General features: G+C 43.2%; 1 protein-coding gene across 3 annotated transcripts in view; it reads right to left on the bottom strand.

Moving 5' to 3' along the window:
- Window positions 1–21665, bottom strand: part of tspan9a (tetraspanin 9a) — a 239984-nt gene that overhangs the window by 152873 nt on the left and 65446 nt on the right. For all 3 annotated transcript variants that reach the window (XM_034685631.1, XM_034685632.1, XM_034685630.1), the window contains exon 3: window positions 11422–11486. The gene's annotated coding sequence lies outside the window, so the exon portion shown is untranslated. The remainder of the gene's footprint in view (window positions 1–11421; window positions 11487–21665) is intronic.

The following is a 21665-nucleotide window of genomic DNA, read 5'->3' as shown; positions in this document are numbered from 1 at the left end:
GTTTAATCAAACTGTTCCAGTAGGTGTTGAAAACCCTTCTCACTCTCCGTCCAGCTCTAAAAGTCTTTGCCATTCCTTTTTATATCGTTTGAATGGATACATATCCACGGGGTCTAATCTATCAGTATCCTGGCCCTGAACACTGGTGGGCTCTTGATGGTTATTTTCCATAGGAGAGGTTGAATAGTTATTAAAGTAGAGGGGAAAGAATATCAATCTTTGACTCCATATTCAAATGAGCTTGTTGGGAGCACTTTTCATTGTCATTTCCTCAACACTAATGGACTGCTATTCTTTATTCTGCCTCCAGACTTCTCTGATCGTTTCTGAAATCTCTGACAGAGTGAATCTGCATTAAGAGCACTGGTCTTCATTCCACCCACATTTTGATGTTTTCTTCATCAAAACAACTTCATGAAGAGACATAATGAAACTAAATGATGTGATAGAATGGGCGGGCTCCTGAGGTGAAGTACAATGAGAGATTTGAGGCTCAACAACTTTTATTCCACTTTATCGAAACGTGTTGAAGAATCCACAAAGTAAGGTTTAAGAACATATGCTCTATTGGGCTGTCCAATCGATGCTTTCAGTGGCAAACAAGATTGTTTGTGTTATCTTTGTTGATCCCTCAGTGGTTTTGAAGCTCTTACAAAAGGCTCATCCCAGCCGTGTTCTCGGTCAATACCTCGCTGTAGGAGACGAGTTTGATTCTGTAACACTGTGTTTAAAGTGTGTTATCTGCCAGAAGAGGATGCAACCTTTAGTTATCAGTGTTTGCTCCACAGAACCACAGGGTGGTGATTATCTGTCAGATATTTTTTATTGCAGCTAATTAGACGACTGGATGAAACACAGGGGAGCCAGAATTTTAGTCTTCCCCCACTCGGGAGCACAAGTTGTAATTTCCTGTATACAGAAATATAAACCTGCATGACATAATAGGAATTCATGTTTTTATGCATGCAGCTGTAATCGCATAATGTGTTATTAAGGGAGGACATATAGAGTAGAGACTGATTGAGTTACAGTGCAGAGCCACATCCATCACTGTGTGCATGCTGGATAAATCATTTCCATGAGAAATGGAAAACATTGACTTATAAGAAACACCTTCATTGTGCAAACCTAAGTTAAGTTAGATTGAACAACTAAGATTATTATAAAAAAACGCCCTGCTTAAACATGATGGATCCTCAAGATGTTACAGGATACAAGGGGATATTTTTACTGAAACTATCACAGCTGTACAGACTGATCCTTGTATAATTCAGAAGTATTAAAAGGACCAAAGATGATAATTTTTTTAATCTGGAACTACAAACTGTGGCGTTCAGAGCGGATCAAATGACAAAGACCCCTAGATGTTTCTTTGTCTTTCAACAGAATGATAACCTTCAGCTGCTGGATGGGTGATTTCATGCAACCCTGATCACAAGCTTACTCAAGTAACATGTGACTTTAAGGTGAACGCTTATGCTAATATGTCCTCTCAACAGTAATTCACAGTTATCGGGATCTGTGTGCTTTTCCAAGTCAAGCATAAAGGGCAATACATCAGTGCACAAACAGGTAATTTATCCTTCAGAGCTAATAAAAAGGTGGCAGACAAACAGATACAAATGCACTGTTGTGATTCCATTATCAGCGACTGTGCTTTATGAGTCCTGGCGGCTCCCTCGCTCTGACGTGGGCTGAACCGAAGCCACACAGAGACCTGTCAGCGCGTTAAAAGTGTGGAGGGAACAGATTTAGAAGATTTCGGGTAATGGAATAATCACTGTGAAGGAGCGGAGCAGAGTCATGCAAGACTAGTTGTAGCAACCTTGGATTTCATCAACACGATCAGCTGTGTCTATCTCTCTTATGAAACAGCGCAGGGCTCGCTGCCTTTCACAAAACTTAAAATCAAAAGCAATCTCAGTTTTGATTACAGTGCATAGATTTTTGTAGCTGAGGCTTAGAGGAAGGGAGGCAATAACAGGGAGGAAGCCTGAAAAATAGAAGGTAGACAAGATCAAAACAGCAGAGTGACTTTTGGTCTCATGAAAGCTTGATTCAGTCCTTATCTATGCATGAGATATGGTAACCTTTGAAGTCATTTTACAGTCTTTATTAGCAGCTTGGCGATATGTTCCACATATGATTTTGATTTATTATTTGTCCTGAGGGCTATGCGCATGTGTGCATAGAGTACATATGCTGCAGTTTATGTGTGTGTCATTTCACTGGTGTGTACCGGGTTATATGCTCTCTGAGTGCTGTGTAATTGTGTTGTCATAAGTGTGGAGAGAGCTGCTGGGAGACACAGAGAGGACTGTGTGTGAGTGTGAGTGGGGAGGGGGGGGCAAAGACTGTGGGTGGTCATGGAGGTGAAAAGGTCGGTGCTGAGTGTTGTCTTCAGCCCCCGGTCCTCAAACAGTATCTGTTTGTCTCAATCAACAAAAAGCATGGAGGAGTAAATGGAGGGCAGGAGCAGAGCACAGTCACACTCACAGGCACGCACACTATATGTTTCACAACTCTTATTTCATAGTTTCAGCACCTTTCTATCTTACTTGCCCTCTACCTAACAGACTCCCTCACCCCCTCTTCCCCCCTCTGAGTGGGATTTGTGATCTAAGATCAGTGCGGCTGTAATGCCCTTCTCAGTAGACTGACAGATGATACAGCCTGCCCTTTGGGCTCCAGCCGGAATGGCTACAGATCAATACCAGGGCTGGCTGCCTGTCAGCGTTCACACACACACACACACACACACACGCACACGCACACGCACGCGCACGCGCACGCGCACATGCACACACACACACACACACACACACACACACACACACACACACACACACACACACACACACACACACACACACACACACACACACACTTACATTCACGTGCAAGGCCAGCATCAAAGCTCATCTGAGCCGACGGGCATTTGCCGGAACAGGACCTGGATGTGTGCAACACAGCAGGAGGGGGCATTCCTAGGATAGTTCCCAGCCTGCAGGGCAGTGTTGCTGGAGTATGACGGAGCTCAGGAATTCAGCCAGTGGATTCCTCCGGCTCCAGCGGCTGTTTGGTTGAAACAGCTTGTGTGACGAGGCTGGCTGACTGAGTGAACAAAGCAACAGGTTGAAGAAATAATCAAGGTTGAAGTGTCTGTTAGATATGTGTGTGTGTGTGTGTGTGTGTGTGTGTGTGTGTGTGTGTGTGTGTGTGTGTGTGTGTGTGTGTGTGTGTGTGTGTGTGTGTGTCTGTGTGTGTGTGTGTGTGTGTGTGTGTGTGTGTGTGTGTGTGTGGGTGGCAGGGTGGCAGGGTGGCTGTTTGACCTCTGTTGGGGAACTTGTGTGTGTGGTCACTTGTGAGTAACACCTTATTGAGCTCTGGTGCTAATTGTGGTTTTGCTCTGACTCCATTAGCTGAGAATGTGCGGAGTGAGTAATGACACTAAAGTAAATGCAGTGGAAAACATTCTAATCCTCCATTATCCCTTTGCATCTCAATATAACACAAGTTTGATTGTGTATAACTTTGGTTTCATTTCTTGTTGTCGAGGAAGTGTAAACAAGTGAAAATCATTTGAAGTCAAACGGCATTCATTCCTTGACTAGTACGAGCTCACTTTGTTTTTAAAGCCCAGGATTTGGGGAATTAAAGGCGAGACTGAATGAAAGGTTAAAATGGACTTTCTTTGCAATACGGCTCTGATGAGCTGCTCAACATCAGTCTGCTCTCAGGCACGAATGGGCAGAATAATTACTCTCCTGGCTGGAGAAATTAGAAATCTCTCTCCCTGCCTTGCATCATTCTTGTGTGCTTTATCAGACAACTGCAATGAAATGCAAATGTGCTGAAACGCCTGTCAGGTACATCTTAAAGAAAAGGCCTGTTTTATTTATATCTTCTTCATTCAGAAGCGCAGATCATCGTATCACATTGTTATGTGACAACAATTCATACAGCACTACATGCAACCACCGATGCAAACAGTTACACAAACATAATGTTGCATAATTTATTTCTTGACAATGAAGACTGTCGTGAAAGCAGCAGTTTCCTGTCAAATGGAGGCTGCAGGAGACCCAAACTGAATTGCTCATCCGTTCCATATACACAATGCATCTCTCGGCATGCTCACACCAGATTTCCAAACAAACCGATGTGTATTGACCTATGCAAACAAACTGCAGCCAAGAGGGAGTCAGTGTTGCTATTGTTCCACCGTGAATTGCGTCACTTATCCCCTCTATATAAATAAAAATGAGATGTATAAATAATGCCGCCACAGATTTGACACCCCCACACCCATCCTGTCTGCCACCCCTCCCTCTCTCAAGCAGGAGGTAATTTATTGTCTCCCACTGCCATGGCAGAGTCAATCAATAGCCAATTAAAGACAGGCGTATGAGGTCTCTCGTGGCCACCGGTGCATGTGGGGCTGTTTGGCCTGGGAAATAAATATGTAAATAGTTCACTGGTAGAATAGCATCAGTCAGTATCTCTCAGCACGCACAACAGGAGTGGTATCAATAATACACACACACACACACACACACACACACACACACACACACACACACACACACACACACACACACACACACACACACACACACACACACACACACACCAACTCTCTCCCAGTATGTTAACCTCTCTGTACTAGCCTGCCACGGCTGGTCAGAGAGGCCCAGAGGAGCTGTAAGGAGGCTGAAGGGTCGTGAGACACTTGTGTGTGTCCTTGTCTGCCAATATAATTGACTGATGTGCAGTTGAAGGACAGATTATTAAGTTGCATGCATTCTGAGCATTTATGCAGTATTTATAAATCCTGAGCATCAAACACGCTGCTGAAAAACCCTGATTCCAAGTGCTCTGTTGTTTTTTTTAAGTGCAATTACACATTTAATCACACCGAGCGTGCACACACACAGTCTCTCTCTCACTCTTTCTCTGCAGCACAGAAACTCTCTGGCTTCTGTGGTGAGAAAGGAACGAGCAGGATATGGCAGGTCCCAGACATCTAGATATAGACTCAATCTGACAGCTCCAAAGAGATGTGAAACAAGTCACAGTAAAGCTGGAGACGTCAAAGACAGAGCAGCACTGTAAACAACACACAACAAAATATAATAATGTCCCAGCGGGATTTACTGCACACTCTGAGGACACTGACATAATCACTGTATCATCTCCTGGAGTTCTGAAAACATTATAAAGGATTGATTTGCACACAGATGAGAGAGAAGCTCTCTCATTACTGTAAAAAGGATTGTTGACATAATAACTTGAACTTATTATTCATGAGAGAAATCTCACTTAAAGCTTAGAAACATACGAAACTGGCATATTCTCATGGTTATTATTAACAATGTAGTCTACTTTCTTTGTGGAAGATGTTTGAACTTCAACACAGCATATCTGTGATCTGTCATGTTTAATTAAAACAAGAAACCAAAAGCAAGATGGCACTATTAACAGCATATTGATCCTCACAGGACTAATAGACCTTATAGAAAAAAGACTTAACTGAAATAAATTGACCACAAACCGCTGAAGTCTCAGTGGAGCTTTGATGCATTAAGTCTCTAAGATCGCTTTAGAGAAATACGACTGAGTGTCTTGACTCAAAAAATGAATAAAAGCAAAATGTTGTTTCAGTGTAAATGATTTCCATTTTGCCATTTTAAGCTTTGTTTTTACTTTTAATCCATCTGACTGTCAGATATACTTTGGATGGGAATGGAGAACTTTTACCAGATGACAACCGGTTCCAATTAGCTTAAGCTCTTAATGTCTTTTGCCTTCATGATTAACAGTTCCCTTATTGGTGACTTCCATTAAGAAAGGGATCATTAATTTTTTCACATGCCTTACAAAACAATGACGTCATGCAGAGAAATCATTGCAGACCAGAGACAGAAGTGGTCAAATTATGACTGCAAAATTAAGAGCTACGTGCAATGTCTGTGACTTCAAGCAAGGGTGGAAACTCCAGCAACATGCTGAAACATTTGTTGATGCAGCACAGTGTTAAATATCAGAAGAGCCATGAGTTTGACGCTGTTGGTGTTCCAGTTAAAAGAGTGACCCTGTTACTGTGAGACTTTCAGCTGAATGCATCAGTGGCGGTCAGTTACAACAGCTGTTGGTTGTAAAACAGTGTCTTTGTGAATGCATCCAATCTTTTAATTATTAGACTGAATATACTCATTAAATATCTCTTTAATGAAAATCTGAAGGCATTCATGAAACAGTTTTCAGTAGCTGTTGTAACTAAAGATACCAAGGATGTATTGAAGTGAAAGTCACCACTTAACAGGGACACTCTTTAAACTGAAACACCGTTCAGGGAGTGCTTCCCTGTCTCAGCAGAGCAGTGAAGGTATGTATGCATTAGCACAAAGCATCTAGGCTGCATTGACAAAATGACCATCCCTAATTATTACTCTTATTTTATTTTTTTTTATTTAGATTTAAATGTAACATACGAAACAGCTGATCAACAAATAACATATGATAAGTGGTGAGGTGTAATTCATTCATTGTGATCCTCTTTCGACATCTGCAGGATGATGCTGAGGATGTTTTATGAGTCTGTGGTGGCCAGTGATATCCTGTTTGCTGTGGTGTGCTGGGGCAGCAGGCTGAGGGTAGTGGATTCCAACAGACTAAATAAACTCATCCGCAAGGCCAGTGAAGTTGTCGGCTTGACTCTCTGACAGTGGTGACAGAGAGGAGGACTCTGTCAGAGCTCCACGCCATCATGGACAACATCCACCACCCTCTCTACAATGTGCTGGTGAAACACAGGAGCACATTCAGTGCAAGACTCATTCCCCCTAAATGCACCACAGAACGCCACAGGAAGTCATTCCTGCCTGTGGCCATCAGACTGTACAACTCCTCCCTGTAATGACTGAACTATATTCTGTACTCTGTGCGATAACAGTGCGCTACACTGTGCAATATCCCTGCCACTTCGACATCCTGTATATATCTCCTTCATTCCCAGTGCTTTTGTACATAGCAAACTCTAACTATTCTGCACTTCTGTATATACTTTATTATTATTTTCTTCTATTTGATTTGATCTTCATTTTATTTTATTTTATTTGCATTTATATCTTATTTTATTCATTTTTCTATGAATATTTTAACTTTCTTACATACTGTTTATGAGAGCTCTGTGATGACCGAATTTCCCTCCCTGGGATAAATAAAGTATTTCTGATTCTGATTCAGCAATATGCATTAGAGGCAGTTAAATCAGCTCCACCTTGAACAGTCAGCACGGTGCACTATAGTGTAATGAGTGATATGACAAGAAAATACACCCTAATCTAGCTCACTCTGCACTTTCAGTACTTCTTTGCATACATGTTATGATTATAAATGACGGACATTCTTAACTGTTTATTCATTGCAGATTGTTGACAGAGCTAGCATCACAGGTGGGAGGAGAGGACCCATATGCAGATGTTAGAGGCAGACTGCAGCAGATTTTGGTGCATTAAATACTGGATCCTCAACACCCCTCAGCCATAGTCGGTTATTTTTTCGCATGCTGCGGGTCTAACCACAGACCGGGAGGGGAAGACTTTAATCACATACATTTGTCGAAAACAGTTGTTAATTTGATGTTAGTTTGTAAACGGTGAGAAAACAAGAACAGTGATAAACACAGATAATAAAAATAATCAACAAGGCATGATACAGTGTAAATGATAAATGTGAATAAAATGAACAGGATGCAGTGCAGTGAAGAGGTTTAATTATAGTGAATATGACAGTAGATGTGTTTTGAGATGTGATTTGAAAATGGAAAGAGAGTTGATGTTACGGATGTCTGGTGGGAGGGAGTTCCAGAGGCGGGGGACAGAGCGGCTCTGGACCCCATGGTGGTTAAGCAGGCGGGTGGTGTAGTGAGGTGAATGGAAGAAGAAGACCTGAGAGTTTGGCTGTGTTGATGTGCAGAAGTTCAGAGAGGCATGGAGGAGCGAGGTTACGGAGGGGCCTTAAAGGTGAGGAACAGAATCTTGAAATTGATGTGAGATTTGACCGGTAACCACTGAAGCTGCTGAAGGGCGGGAGTGATGTGATTAATGGACAGGGTTCTGGTGATGATGCGAGCAGCAGAGTTCAGGACCAGTTGGAGTTTATGGATGGATTTAAGAGGGAGACCAAAGAGGAGGGAATTACAATAATCAATGTGTGATGTGACCAGGGTGTGAACGAGAACGGCAGTAATGTTGGGTGTGAGGGACGGACGGAGGCGATTCATGTTAGGTAGATAGAAATATGTAGACCGAATGACATTATTGATGTGAGATTGAAATGACAGTGTGCTGTCGAGGATGACATCCAGACAGAGAAAAGGTAAGAGAGGTTAAAGTAGCACAAACTGTAAGCTACGATATAGAAACCTACAAGCTGGAGATGTTTCATAAAGTGAACACTTAAAAAACACAATATGGGATACAGCAGTGATTCAGGGCTGATACCTGGAAAAGAAGATGTCACAGATCCTGTGACTCACAGTGACCAGATGTGGCCTTTATTGTGGTTCACTTCTTACTTTGACACACTACACAGGATAAAACCATTTTCAGGGTCTTGAAACCCTGCATCCGATGCATCAGGGAAAAATGGTGCTTACCATGTGTAGTCTGACCTCGGCTTAAGAAAGTAGTCTGTTCCACGTGTAGTGAAACTGATGAGGTTAGTGGGGACAGGTGAGCCGGTGGGCTGGGAGGGTAAGGAAACTGCAGTGCTGATTAAAACTAGGAACAGGTGTCTAGATGGTTGAAAGGAGGAAAAGACTAAGGCTGTTTCCGAAACGGCCTGCTACATACTACTTACTAATGTAGTAGGCAGTAGGTATTGCCTACTACATACTGCGTTTGAATTTAGTATGTAGTATGACTGTTCTGTTCGATCTGTCATGCAGCATGCTGAGCCAGACTTTGCTGGATTTCCGGTTTCGGAAAGCAGAAGTAAACAACGGCGAAGCCGATAAATAAAATGCTTGTTTAGCATCCATTTATGATTTAAAAAGTTAGGAAGTGGTTTATATGTAATTTGATAACTTCCACAGCACCCAAAAACAGATTTCCTCCCGTCAAAAAATGAGGAAAAAGAAAAAGCAGAACGAGCGCTGTGCATTATGGGAAACAGTACGCGAGGCAGACTGGTCTGATGCATACTGAGATATTTTCCCGTATCAGTAGACATCCGGGGAGTTTTGGCTTACTGCAGATTTTGCTCTTGTTCACATACTACTTACTACATACTGAATTTTGGACATAGCAGTACGTACTGCTAGTATAGTAGGCGATTTCGGAAACAGCCTAAGGGCATCTGGTGGAGGGGTGGAGAATGGTAGAAGGAAAACACATGGGAGGAGTAAACAGAGGCCTGAGACAGCACAGAGAGCGTTTAGGGGAACCGTGTGTGACAGGAGAGCAGCACACTGAAACTGAGGAGCAGATTGTAACAAATGCTTTTGTATAAGTGAGCAGTGCCAACTTAACAAATGTGCTCCTACTACTACTGCAGTTGCCAAAGCATAAACTAAGTGAAAAGATGGAGTTGCTTCAATACTTTGTGAAAAAAGACTTTAACAGTAGTTGTAATTAGAGCAATAACATCTTAACACCACATGCTGCTGTAGAAGGGTGTGCTAAAATAAATCAGCAAGTAAAAGGTGGAGCTTGAAAGGTGTGCTCGATGGATAAACAGTGAAGTGCAATGGAAAAAGGTGAACTGTTACAAAAATATTCATTATTTTAGTGGAGAGCTGACCTTAATACATACCGTTTAAATACACTCATTTAATGGGTAATGGCTGGTATGTAAAGGAAAATGTGAAGTTAGCAGGTTTTAACGGTGTAGTGTATTAATTAGAGACATTCAGCAGAACAGACTTGGTGGAAATGATTGATTTTAAAACAAGTATATTTCTTCTGCTAAAAAATAATTGTTTCACTCTCAGCTGCAGCTGGGAAACTGAACTATGTGACCTTCTTAAAATGAGCTAGCTCATATTTCCCTTCCTCCTTATCTTCAGCTTTGGTTAAACAGCCAAACTCTAGACCATCAGCCATCTTTGCAGCGTTTATCTCTTTCTCTTCATTTATCTCTATACCTCTTTCCAACCCCAAAACAGTCTCAGCAGATGTGTGTCTGACATAAGTCTGGTTCTGCTCAAGGTTTCTGCCTGTTAAAGGAAGTTTGTCCTTGCTGTTTTAACTTGCTAAATGCTGCAAAGTGGTCTGCTAATGGTTGACTTTGAATCGATCTTATCCTATCCTTATCCTGTTGGGTCTTTGTAAACAACAGAATAAAGAGAGTCTGGACCTGCTCATCTTGTAGTGTCTTCTTGAGATAACATCTGTTATGAGTCAGGGCTGTAAAGATGAAAATTACAGAACAAAACCAGGATTTGATTCCAAATGTCAGGATGATTTGAAAAGTTCTTTCTGCCTGCACTTGGCATGAGACACATATACACATTGATGAACGATTTATTGCCTCTTCCTGCTAATGGAAAGTCTTTCAAAGTCTAAGGCTTGCAAAACGTCACGCAGAGAAGTGCTACACTGTTAATAAAGCTATTTATTGCACACACATGTGCACAATATAGTGATCAAACACCCTGTTGACTGCACTGCTAAGCCTTTTGTGAGATGCTTCAGTTTCTGAGATGCACTGAGGGAATGAGAGCATCATGTGCAACACACAAAACCTTGACCCTTCAATGAACAGGCCTGTGAATAATCTCCTGCCGTGGAACTTTACACCTTGATGTGGGGCCTCTGGAACACTCATCCCCTTGCATGAATAGCATCGCAGCCTCACTCTCTCCCTGCCCATCTCTGTGTGTCTCTGCATTCCTCCTTCTAGTGGCTCTGTCACCACAGGCGCCGTTGAAGAGCCTGACAGTTCAGCCCCGCTTTGATCTCAAGGCACAGGTTATCCGTTACCCGCTAATTTTAGTTAGCCCCTCTAAGCCTGCCTTCTCTTTGAAGCACAGGTAGCATGCAGCGGGGAGATGTGGGTGGTTTCCAGTGTGGCCTCTTCACACTTTCAAAGAGATGGACTCAGCCTCACGTCAACAAAGGTCTACTGTAGTCTGGACAAGATAATCTGTCATGCTACATTACTGTCTTAATTAACTCTGCACAGGGAGAAAACCGTGCAGCAACAGCGTGGGCTGATATTAAAGATATATATGAATCTCAGCCTCTGCATCAGAGGGGGGCTGTTACATAAACAGACTGAAGCAAAGGAGATGTTTGAGGAGGAGTGCTGTCCGGTTTACAGGGTAATTAGCCGCCCGCAGTGACATTTTAAGTTGAGCTAACAGATTGTCACAGCAGGTGAAGAGAGTCTGACTAGTTAAAACTGAAGTCTTACCTTTCCAAGAGGGCGAGAAGTAGGAAGAGAGACTGTCTGCACTTCAGGCTGAGGACAGGTAAAGTCTGAAAAACAAACACAGAGTAAGTTTCTTGTCATTGAAGTTGTTTGAATTATCTTCCTTGAGTTGATTCATTTGAATAAATCTGACAACCAGAGAGCGTCCACCTGCAAACCCTCACTCACTTCCACCTCTGCACCCAATCCCATGAATTATAATGTCCTTGAGAAACAAGCTTATTCAAACCATAAAACAGCAATATAAAAACTTGTGTCCAAACAGCCCGGGGTTGTTATTAAAATTTGAAGAGCATCCACAAGGCAACCTCGGGCAGAGAGTGCTTACAGCAGGTTTCACAGCAGTACACTAAAGATGTCTCTGTGATTTTTTCACCGAATGGTCGGCCAGCTGGTCTGAGCTTCACTCATGACAATAAAGCTGTGAGAGCGTGACCTTGCTCGGTGCAGCAGAAAGCCACAACACGAGCAAAGGGCAACATGTCCAGGTAAATCAAAGGGTTTTAAATGGAAATGTACTTGTCTGTTTTCACGTTGGAGGACATACGCAATTCTCTTTCTTTATCTTTCAACACTGTCTTTGTCAAGTAAACTACTGAGATCAAACACACACATAGACGTACAAAAAAACACTTGGGTACAAAGAGCAGCATAGCAAAGGTAAGGTACAAAGAATATCAAAGTGCTGCATTTGCTCTCCATCGTGAGTGATGGTTCTCCGGGAGCACCTTAAGATGAGAGGAGCAGGAGATGTCTGCAGGCTGATTTAGCGCCTCAATCTTGCACAAGAGGGGTCACTTTTCTCCCTGCAGGATGACTTACGAGGGCACAGCCTCTGCTTCATTTCCATTTTACTGTGAGGAATGGTGGCTAAAGTTTCTCTATCTGCCTTGTAGAAGCTGTTGCATGAGCTCACTGAAGGACAATGCCCTTTGCCAGTGCCAAAAACATATTTCTGTATTGCAATGTCATGTTCTCCTCAAGGACAGTGCAGGTACTTTGATATGTCTCCAGTTCCTGCAAAATCTATTGAAGGTTTGTCTTTCTGAGTTCTGAGAAGGGCTGAAATGTTTATGCAGAAACAGGAGAAGGTTCAGACTGAGGGACATCCAAAGTCAATGTCTATTCTAGCACAATGTTTGAGCCTTGTGGGCTTGATTGACAGAGCAGTGAGTGCACAGGATGTATCCTGCTCAGTAAGTTAGACTCAAAACAGAGCAGAGATGCTTTACTCTAGCTGCATGAACAAACTCATTAAAACTTCTGGAAATTTTCAGGGTGAGCTGCATGAGTGAAAACAATTAGCTAAATGTTTCAGCCTGACCTTACCCACACTTTTTTTTGTGAAATCTCTTCTGAATTCAAAGTGGGTGGATGTGAGAAAATAGCAGGGAGAATTCAGGAAAAACTCACTGTGAGCCCAGAAGAGAGACATGTAACCGGACAAATAAAAATATCTGAGGTTAAAGAGGGAGAAACATTTCAAGGCGAGATGAAAGAAAATGTCTCCACATCCGTCTGTTCACACGAAGCCTTGATATAAATGCAAAAACTGTTTTACTTTGACCACCATCATGCTGCAAACATTACACTGTGGCTTTCACAGGAGACTCATCTTCCCTAACAGGGAAGACACTGATACTGTGAGGGACATGTGTGAACAAGCACCTTTGAAAATTTCGAGGGCAGAGCTCCTGAAATTTGTAGAAAATTACAGGAGTGCATATGTGAAAGAGGCGGCTATGACTTTTTTCTCGGCTATTCATTTTTTTTGTATAGATGATCTTAAAGTGAGGACGAGACAGAGGGAATTGGTCGGAGGGTTTTCGATTTCTATCAAGTCACAGACCTGGGGTCAGGAGGGAGTGAAAGACAGTGTGCAGCTGGATGGACAAGCACAGCAGGAGATAAGAACAGATGTGAGGTGAGCAGGGAGAGCAGAATGAGCATAATGCTTGTGTGTGAAAGTGTTAGACAGAGAGGACTTATATATAATGAGGTAACAGAGAGTAACAAGAGGATGACAGAAGAGGAATAGTGATCAATAGAGCGAGAGCGCACCAACCGCTGCTCAGAATGAAAGCTGAACAAACCAAAGAGTGACACAGCGGGCGAAAACAAGACAGTTTGTTCCTCCCATTAGCGGGCAGAATTAATTAGAGCTCCATTGATGCACTGTGTAACAAGACAAATATAATTACGCAGCATCATTATGAGCTTCCCTCCTTCCTGTTCCTCAGGGGATTGCAGATAGCCAACTGGACAGCCAACTCTAAACACTGGATGTGGAAAAAACAGAGCGGCTGTCAGCATTTATTCAGCAAAACATTTCCCCAGTAAGTCACCCTCAGGAGATAGATGCTGCTTTCTGGTCATCACGCACCATACAGCAGAGTTAGTAATGTTCCTATAGCTATAAACAGACCGCAATTTGGCTGGAGATGTGATCACTCACTCCCTGTGAGCTATATTTACCATCTGTGGCCCTTTAGCCCGTGTGTATCTGAATACAGCGTGTGGAGCATGTGTGTACGAGTGAATGTGCTCTCATGTGTGCCATCATGAGACTCATACATGACATTCTGTTATATAATGTGGACACAGAGACTTCTCACAACTTTGTGGGTGTTTGCATGTTAGCATTCAAACACAATTCCTAAAGATCCGACGAGAGAGCAAAGCTGACCTTGGCATTCGACACACACAGTCCTCTTTTCTCGAGGCTGAGACGAATGGAGAATGTCAAATATCTAGTCTCAACCTCAGGGGAACACTTATGCTTTCAAAGTGTGTGTGGTTTTTTTCACAGACCGGAAGTATGATATGTGGGACCTCCGAACAAATAAACTTGTTTTAATAAGAAAGCGGGGGAGAGGCGTTGAAAAGCTGCTGCTATGCTGTGTGTGGTAATAGGGTATCATTTGTCTCATGGGAGCGAGCGGAGCCCTGCAGCTGTTGGGCACACAGAGCTCACACAGCTGTGAATGAGGCGCTGTCTGCCAGTGCTGGCACACAGCGGCGAGTCAGCTGAGAGCGGCTGGCTTTCCTCTAACTGAGGAGGACAAGAGTTCCCTAAACGCACCACAGCTGGACAAACCAAGAGGATAAATGTAGTGTTAGCATGATTTGATAGATAAACTGACCTATATGATATGAGTGGATGATAAGGTATTCATTAAAAGAGTAAACGATTGGTTCAAATGGACCAATCCATGCCGTACTGCAGGCTCATCTAATTAGACTGATTTCACAGATTTATTGGGAAGAGTTGCCAAACGTCCATTTACTGAAATGAGTGTGAAGCGTGCTGTCTGTGAGCTGGCCTGTTCCTCCATGAATCATGCCATCCTGGGTTTAACACCCTGTACAGATTATAAACAACATGCCACACAGAGTGGTTCATCCGTTTCACACTCAATCTGTGTCTGCCTGCACAAACACATACATGTAGACACAACAAGGCGTAACCTCTGTTCCATGTAGTTAGAGGAGGGGACAGGGAGATTGAAAGGACAGGATGTGGAACAGAGCACATCCGGGTAAAATGAAGTGATCACTCCTCAGTTCATGCTGCTGACAGGGTATTGATTGTTCCCCTGCTCCGCCTTGAAGTTCAAAAAACCTGTTTGTGCCTCTCAGGCCTGCACCTCGGTAGGTGTAAGTGGTGCTGCAGTTACTATTCTGCTGACTCTGCTGAGCCAACACAGAGCTAAGGGTAATTCAAAAGACCATCATCTATTTAAATGACTCTGCATACATTTCCCCTCCTTCCTGATCTCTCCCTTCCTGCCTTCCTTCTCTCTTTTCCACCACAGGACATTTGCAGCTAACAGCTGTCCCTCCATATCTGTCTGCTCAGATCTATCTCTTTGCACCAACACTTCCTCATACATGACATGTTTCTCAGGAAAGGCATCTCCACAGTGAGTGCTGTCCTGGATTAATCCTGCTCCACAGTGCCGAAGGGGAGAAAACTTTACTTTCCAAATCCTCGACAGCTGTACGGCTCAGATCGGACTGTGGGTCCCTAGTCTTTTTACACTGTCGTTGTGCCTCGGTCTCATCCAGTTCCGCCTCTTCACGCCATCGCTCAGAGTAATATTTGGCATGAAGGGCATGACGCCTGCGCCCAGGAATGCTGGAAAGGCTCCAAAACAGATCCCCTTCCATGGAGTGTGAAGCACGTGCACAGTCTTACAACACACACACGCTCTCACACACCGCTCTCCTGGCACCATGGGGATGTGAAAATGAAAATCAGGAAACAGGGGGATCTCGAACTGAAGCAGACAGCTTAACTTTTGTGATGCTTTTCTCAACTCCACTAACTCCCATGTCTGTATACCTGCCAGCCCACACGACTTTCATCAGAAATCTGCATCAGTAAAGTGAAGGTACTTATCACAGTGAATTTTAGTGTAATTCAAAACGGTGGGCGGCTGGGCCGAGCTGATTGCAGGCTGATGTGTGCGGAAGTGAAGTGGCGGGGGGGGGGCTGCGAGGGAGCTACTGTAAGCTCTGGAAGGGAGCCAAACTGTGTGGCATTGCTGAGTGATGAGATACGCGCCTGGAGGTTCCTCCAGAAGCTGAATCATAAGAGGCAGGACGGGATTCAATGGACAGCTTTAACCATGCAATTACTTTTTACATGGAGAGTGAAAAAAGCTGCCGGCATAGCTTCAGTTCAGAGCACATACTCAATTGTGAAACAGAACAGAGGAAATTGAGTTTGAGCTATCAAGGTGAGAGGCATAATAGACTTTTTTTCTCAATGTTTAGCTTGTTTCAAATTTCCATTCTGTGTTTTCACACATAAAGGAGGCAATTCAACAGGTCATTATAGACCCAGACGCTCAGCTCCTCTTTAATAGACAATTCAGATAACAATAACTGGCTCCACTCTTTACTTTCCTCTGTGTTGTGATTTTCAGTGCAGGGCCACAAACGCTCGTGCAACCGTAGTTAGAGAGGGTTCAGGGGTCAGCTGTGGGCCAAGGTTCATTATGTGCTGGTGAGGAAGAGTTATGACAGCTCTGCTCCATCTCATCAGCCCGCCTGTCAGCTCACACAGCATCATTTATCTGTAAAAGCCCCACACTTGAACACACAATGCCGCGGGTGTGCACATCACCAATGTAGTGCTTCAGCAATTTACAACTCATAATGTTTGTAATGCTGCTGGTTAGAGCCTTATAAATAAGGTTCCTCTTTTTACGCACATGAAGTGTACTGCTCCGTGTGTGTGTGTGGGTGTGCTTTTGCAGAAATCCTTCAAACGGCAGACGACTGGAGACGGCTGGAGCCATAGGAGCCAGATAAGAATTAAAACCAGCCAATTAAAATCTTGTCAAGCAAGACACTCACAAAGAAGAAAAAACAGCACGAGACACAAACAAGTACTGGGAATAAAACTTAATTGAAGAGAGATTTTTATGGTTAACTGGCTTAACAAATAAGCTAAGGACATTTCACAGCTTTGTCTCTAACGGTTTTCCCTTAAAAAAACAAACAAATAAACAAAAAAAACCTTTCTGTTTATAAGAGAAAGCATGCTCCTCACAACTGCCTACATTTCTGGCAGAACATGTAGCGCCCATGGAACAGATACATATCTCACTGGGAAATATGTGTCGCTGGGAAAACAGTGTTAGAAGAAGAGGGAGATGCTGTATGAAGGCCCTGAGGCAGGCTTGTTGTGATTATCGACGATTAGCTTCTCATTGGGCGAAGAAAGGGAAACAAATCTCTGAACATTAAGAGTGGCCTGTACACCCTGCAGCAAGGTTCTGCTTCGTCATCAAGACAGAAAGAGCTGCTTAAGTGCTAAATGCTTTCCATTATCCCCATTTTCTGACACTAAGGGTGCGCAGGGCAGGCAATTCAATTCAATAGCCCTGAAACAAAACTGCCTTGTAACACTTGTAACTGTATGTTTGAGTTGAGATGATGTCGAAGAAGAGTTGGTGGTCATGTTGAATGTGTCTGCACCTTAAAGAGGAGATTCAAATACGATTCTCCTTTAAGGTTTAGAAGCTACATAGCTCAGGGTCAGTGACTTGCGTTGTAAACTTTATTAACTTTTAGAGGGATGTTGATAATAATGATATTTTCTAAGATAAATGTTTCTTCTTTCAGGCAGTTTCTCCTTTTTCTCAATTCTCCACGGTATCAGTGTCTGAGATGAGTTCATGTGTGGGAGGTAAATAAACAGATGGATCCAGAGGAGGGATGCAGAATGCATAAACAAAGAGTTATGAGATAGTTAGGAGTTAAGAGAAAAAGAGAGAGTCGTTTTATACTGTTAAATGAGATGATGTCCAATTACCTGAATCCCATTATGCACAATGATTTGTATGGAGCACATGTCCGCTGCATGTGTAAGATGCATATCTTCCACGTGTTAATTCCACATGCATAATGACTCCTCAGTTTAACAGTTTTATCCAATGAAGTCACCGCTACACTAATGTATCATAATGGCAGATCTTTGCTTGCACAGGGGGTTTGCAGCCTGCACACTGTGGCTGGGAAAATGTAACCATTCATCCATGTTAGCTCTGCAGCTGCATGTTGATCCATCCTCATCTCTACTGCCAGCCCACTGCCACGTTTTCAGTGTCAAATGCCAATTCATCCTACGCAGTTTAACCTGGCACTGTAGATACTTTGCTTTTAAATGTACAAATATGATGCCAACTTTGAAGAACTAAACGCCCATGTAATAGAGCGAATACTTCTCGGTCTCTGGTTCTGTCCAGCAGCTGCACCTCTGACTGTGAGTGTTTTTAGATAAAGCCCCTTTCACACATGAAATCCTACTTCTCTAGACAATTCAAGGAGTTCAAGGTCCTTAAAGTTCTTCAATTGCCTTTCACATGTGAACCTCACAGTAGTAGATCTTCAATTGTGTCTGACGGGCTCTCATAACTCAACATTTGTTTAATTGTTAAATAATTGTGGGTGTTTCTGTGTTAAGTAAGGGATAATGTCTGGTTAGCAGGTAGTTATTATGGGAAATAGAATGCTGACACTTATTACCTGCTGACTTAAAAAAACAAAAAACTCGGTTAAAAGATTATTTTTATGGGGGCGCTGGTGGCCTAGCGGTCTAAGTGCCTCACATCCAGAGGCTACAGTTTGATTATCGGACGCGACCATTTCCTGAATGTCTTCCCCCACTCTCCACTCCCCACACTTCCTGTCTCTCTTCAGCTGTCCTATCGAATAAAGGCGAAAAAGCCCCAAAAAACTAAAACTTAAAAAAAAAAAAAATACTATTTTTATTTTTGGATTTAACATCAAACTGTCCTCATTCAGCTCTCCTTCACACACCTTTTAAAATAAACAAATGTTACAACTTTGAACCCTGCTGCTACCATCACCATCACTCATGGTTTTAAGTTTCTTTGTATTGATTTTAAAATTTCACTCACAAGCTCCTCTCTTTGCTAACCAAAACTAAAGTTTTAGCTACATTGTTTACCAATATGATGCTGATGAAAACTAATGGTTTTACCTCACCTTACGGTATCTGGTGTCAACAAGTAGAAGCAAAATGTTCGGGAACTCATTTCTGTGGATTGATTTGACATGAAGTGTGATCAGTTTGCCTCTGGTGTTGCTGTTGTGTTGTGCTGATGTTAGTGAAAGTTAATAACCGTTGTTAATCAGAATCAAGCATCTTACATAGCCGGAAGATCAGTAAGAAAGCCGGGTAATGATCTGGATATAACATGTTTAGGGACAATGATACAAACACAACAGAAGAAAACATAATGCAGACAACTGAGGCGATCGGTTAATTATATAGCCCAGAGGATTTCTCAGACGCCGTTGGGAGTAAAGAGAAGTCTGCTTTCAGTCCACCGCTGAAGTACACACCCACACCCCTTCTGGTCAATGCTGGGATGTTTTCAGGAGTGTAGTGTGTGTGTGTGTGTGTGTGTGTGAAGGGGATAAATCATCCAGCTGTGCAAACAGACAAATGTTCAGACTACTCCTGTTTGCTTGCATTACAAAGGGCTAAGGGTCATGTGTCTAACATTTAAAATAAATGATGTAACAAACATGCCACATATAGAAATCATGTCCTATTGAACCTCACACTGAACTGCATCCAGAGATTGAGGGCTGCAGATCTCCCAAATGCTATAAAAATCCTGAGGTAGTCAACCTTCCCCCGAGGCCTCGCTTCCACAGTAATCTCCTGTTTTTTCCACTCTGCAAACCGCTCATACCTCCATCCACTGTGACCCCGGCCGACCGTGACTCTAATGCACAGGAGACGGTTTAGAGTCTCAGGGGAGTCATGAGAGCAGATTATCACCCCAGCCTGTAGATAAACAGCAGTCACCATGTACACTCATCACCACAGGTTTGGATTGGATCCAGGTCTGATGTCTCTTGTCTGTTTGTGTGTGTGGGCGTGTTGTTGGTGTGCCTACGTGCCTAGGTTGAGGATACAGCTTGCCTGTGTTCATCACAGACGCCATGCCAACTTGGCCCAGCAGGCTCTCACTGATGATCCTCTGTCCTCGTCCTGCAGGAATTTCCTTCCTGATCCAGCGTGCAATCCGAGGCATCTGTAGTGTCCACTTTGCCAGAATTCTTCAGTCACCCCAAAAACCCACACAGACAAGCCACAGCATCTGTTGGGACACAGTCATGCCAGGGAGGGATGCAGCTGTGCACCAATGAACTCAAACACACACACACAAACACACACACATATACATTTTGACAGTCAACCACCAGAGATCAGTGCACACAGGGGGTCGGAAAGTGAGCAATTTGCACCAATGCTGCGGGGTGGAGCTTTCATCACCCATGACCTCACAAAATCCATCTCATCCCTGACAAAGGCAGATCACCACCAGCTGGCCAAGCTCACAGAGTCTTGTGTTGTACCCTGCTCAGAACTTCAAAGCCTGACGGAGACTCCAAAATATCTGAAATATTTCAGGAATGATCGATTCAATTTGCCTCGGATTGAACAGGCGATTCATCGGAATGAGGCTTCTCATTTCCCGGATTATGTTTTTCATAAAATGCATGAACTGTTTTTATGTGAAACCAAAAGACAAGCTTCTTGTTCCTCCTCGGCTTTAACATGCAGGGTCCCCACCTCTGTGCCCCACCTCTCTGTGACAGGGTGACAGAGTAAGTGGAATATAGATGAAAAGATTCAGGATAAACGCCAAGAAACGCAGCAGCCTGACAGGAGATGTGGTATTAACAGCTCATATCCTTCATGCTAATTTTCGCAGAGTCTGTCGGCTCAAAGTAATGCCATACTGGATTTATTGCTGATAAAACTCCTATTATTTCATTTCTCTCCCCAAGCTTTAAATGAAGGTAATAGACAAGCTAGTGGCACAGTCTTAGAGAATTAAAGCAGGGGGTTGAATGAGCAGGGAGGAGGGGGGTATGATAAGTGCGGACAGGGAACAGTGAGCAGCAGATGAAATATGTGCTCAGAAAACATAATTAGCACAAAATGGTTGTCAAAGGCTTCTATCTCTCTGCAGTGCGGAGAACAAAACCCCACTACAGACTGTCAAACATATATACATCATACTACAGCGATCCAACATTTCTCCCTCTTAATGCTGCGTATATCTTGTGGGGGGATTATCTGCACAGAGTAGCTATAAAAAGACCTTTGACTCAGTTTTGTAGCAGCTCCACAGGGCATGAGGAGAATACAGTTCACATTGATCACTATTTCTCTCACACTGCTTTATCCCACAGAGTGTAGTTTTACCAATGTGCACATAAACTGCAAGGTCTAAATAAACCCTGAAGCTGCCAACTTCAGGTTGGTGAGAGTACTTACAGGGTTCTTTTACTGGGCAATTAGCAAATACTGTACCCAGGTGTCCCTCTGTGTGCCAAACACATTTTCAACCTCTCCGTAATGGCCCAAAAGTGCCTTCCAATAATTCAAGAATTGTTTCCCTTTTTGCATGTGTATGTTTGTTTGGTTTTTTTTTCTTTGTGGATATGCATGTGTCCCAAAAACCTTTTAAAAATCAATGCCATGGGGCACAGTTGGCCTAGCAGTTTAAGCATGCGCCCAGCATTCAGAGTCCTTGTTGCAGCGGTCGAGGGTTCAACTCTAGGCCTTTCCCATTTTCTGCATGTCTTCCCCCCACTCTCTTCTGCCTACATTTCCTGTCTCTCTTCAGCTGTCCTATCAAGTAAAGGGAAAAATGCCCCACCCAAAA

The sequence above is a fragment of the Notolabrus celidotus genome, chromosome 6 (assembly GCF_009762535.1).
Source record: "Notolabrus celidotus isolate fNotCel1 chromosome 6, fNotCel1.pri, whole genome shotgun sequence".
Taxonomy (NCBI): Eukaryota; Metazoa; Chordata; class Actinopteri; order Labriformes; family Labridae; genus Notolabrus; species Notolabrus celidotus.
Note: the sequence above shows the minus strand (reverse complement) of the source record. Positions and strands in the feature narration are given on the sequence as shown.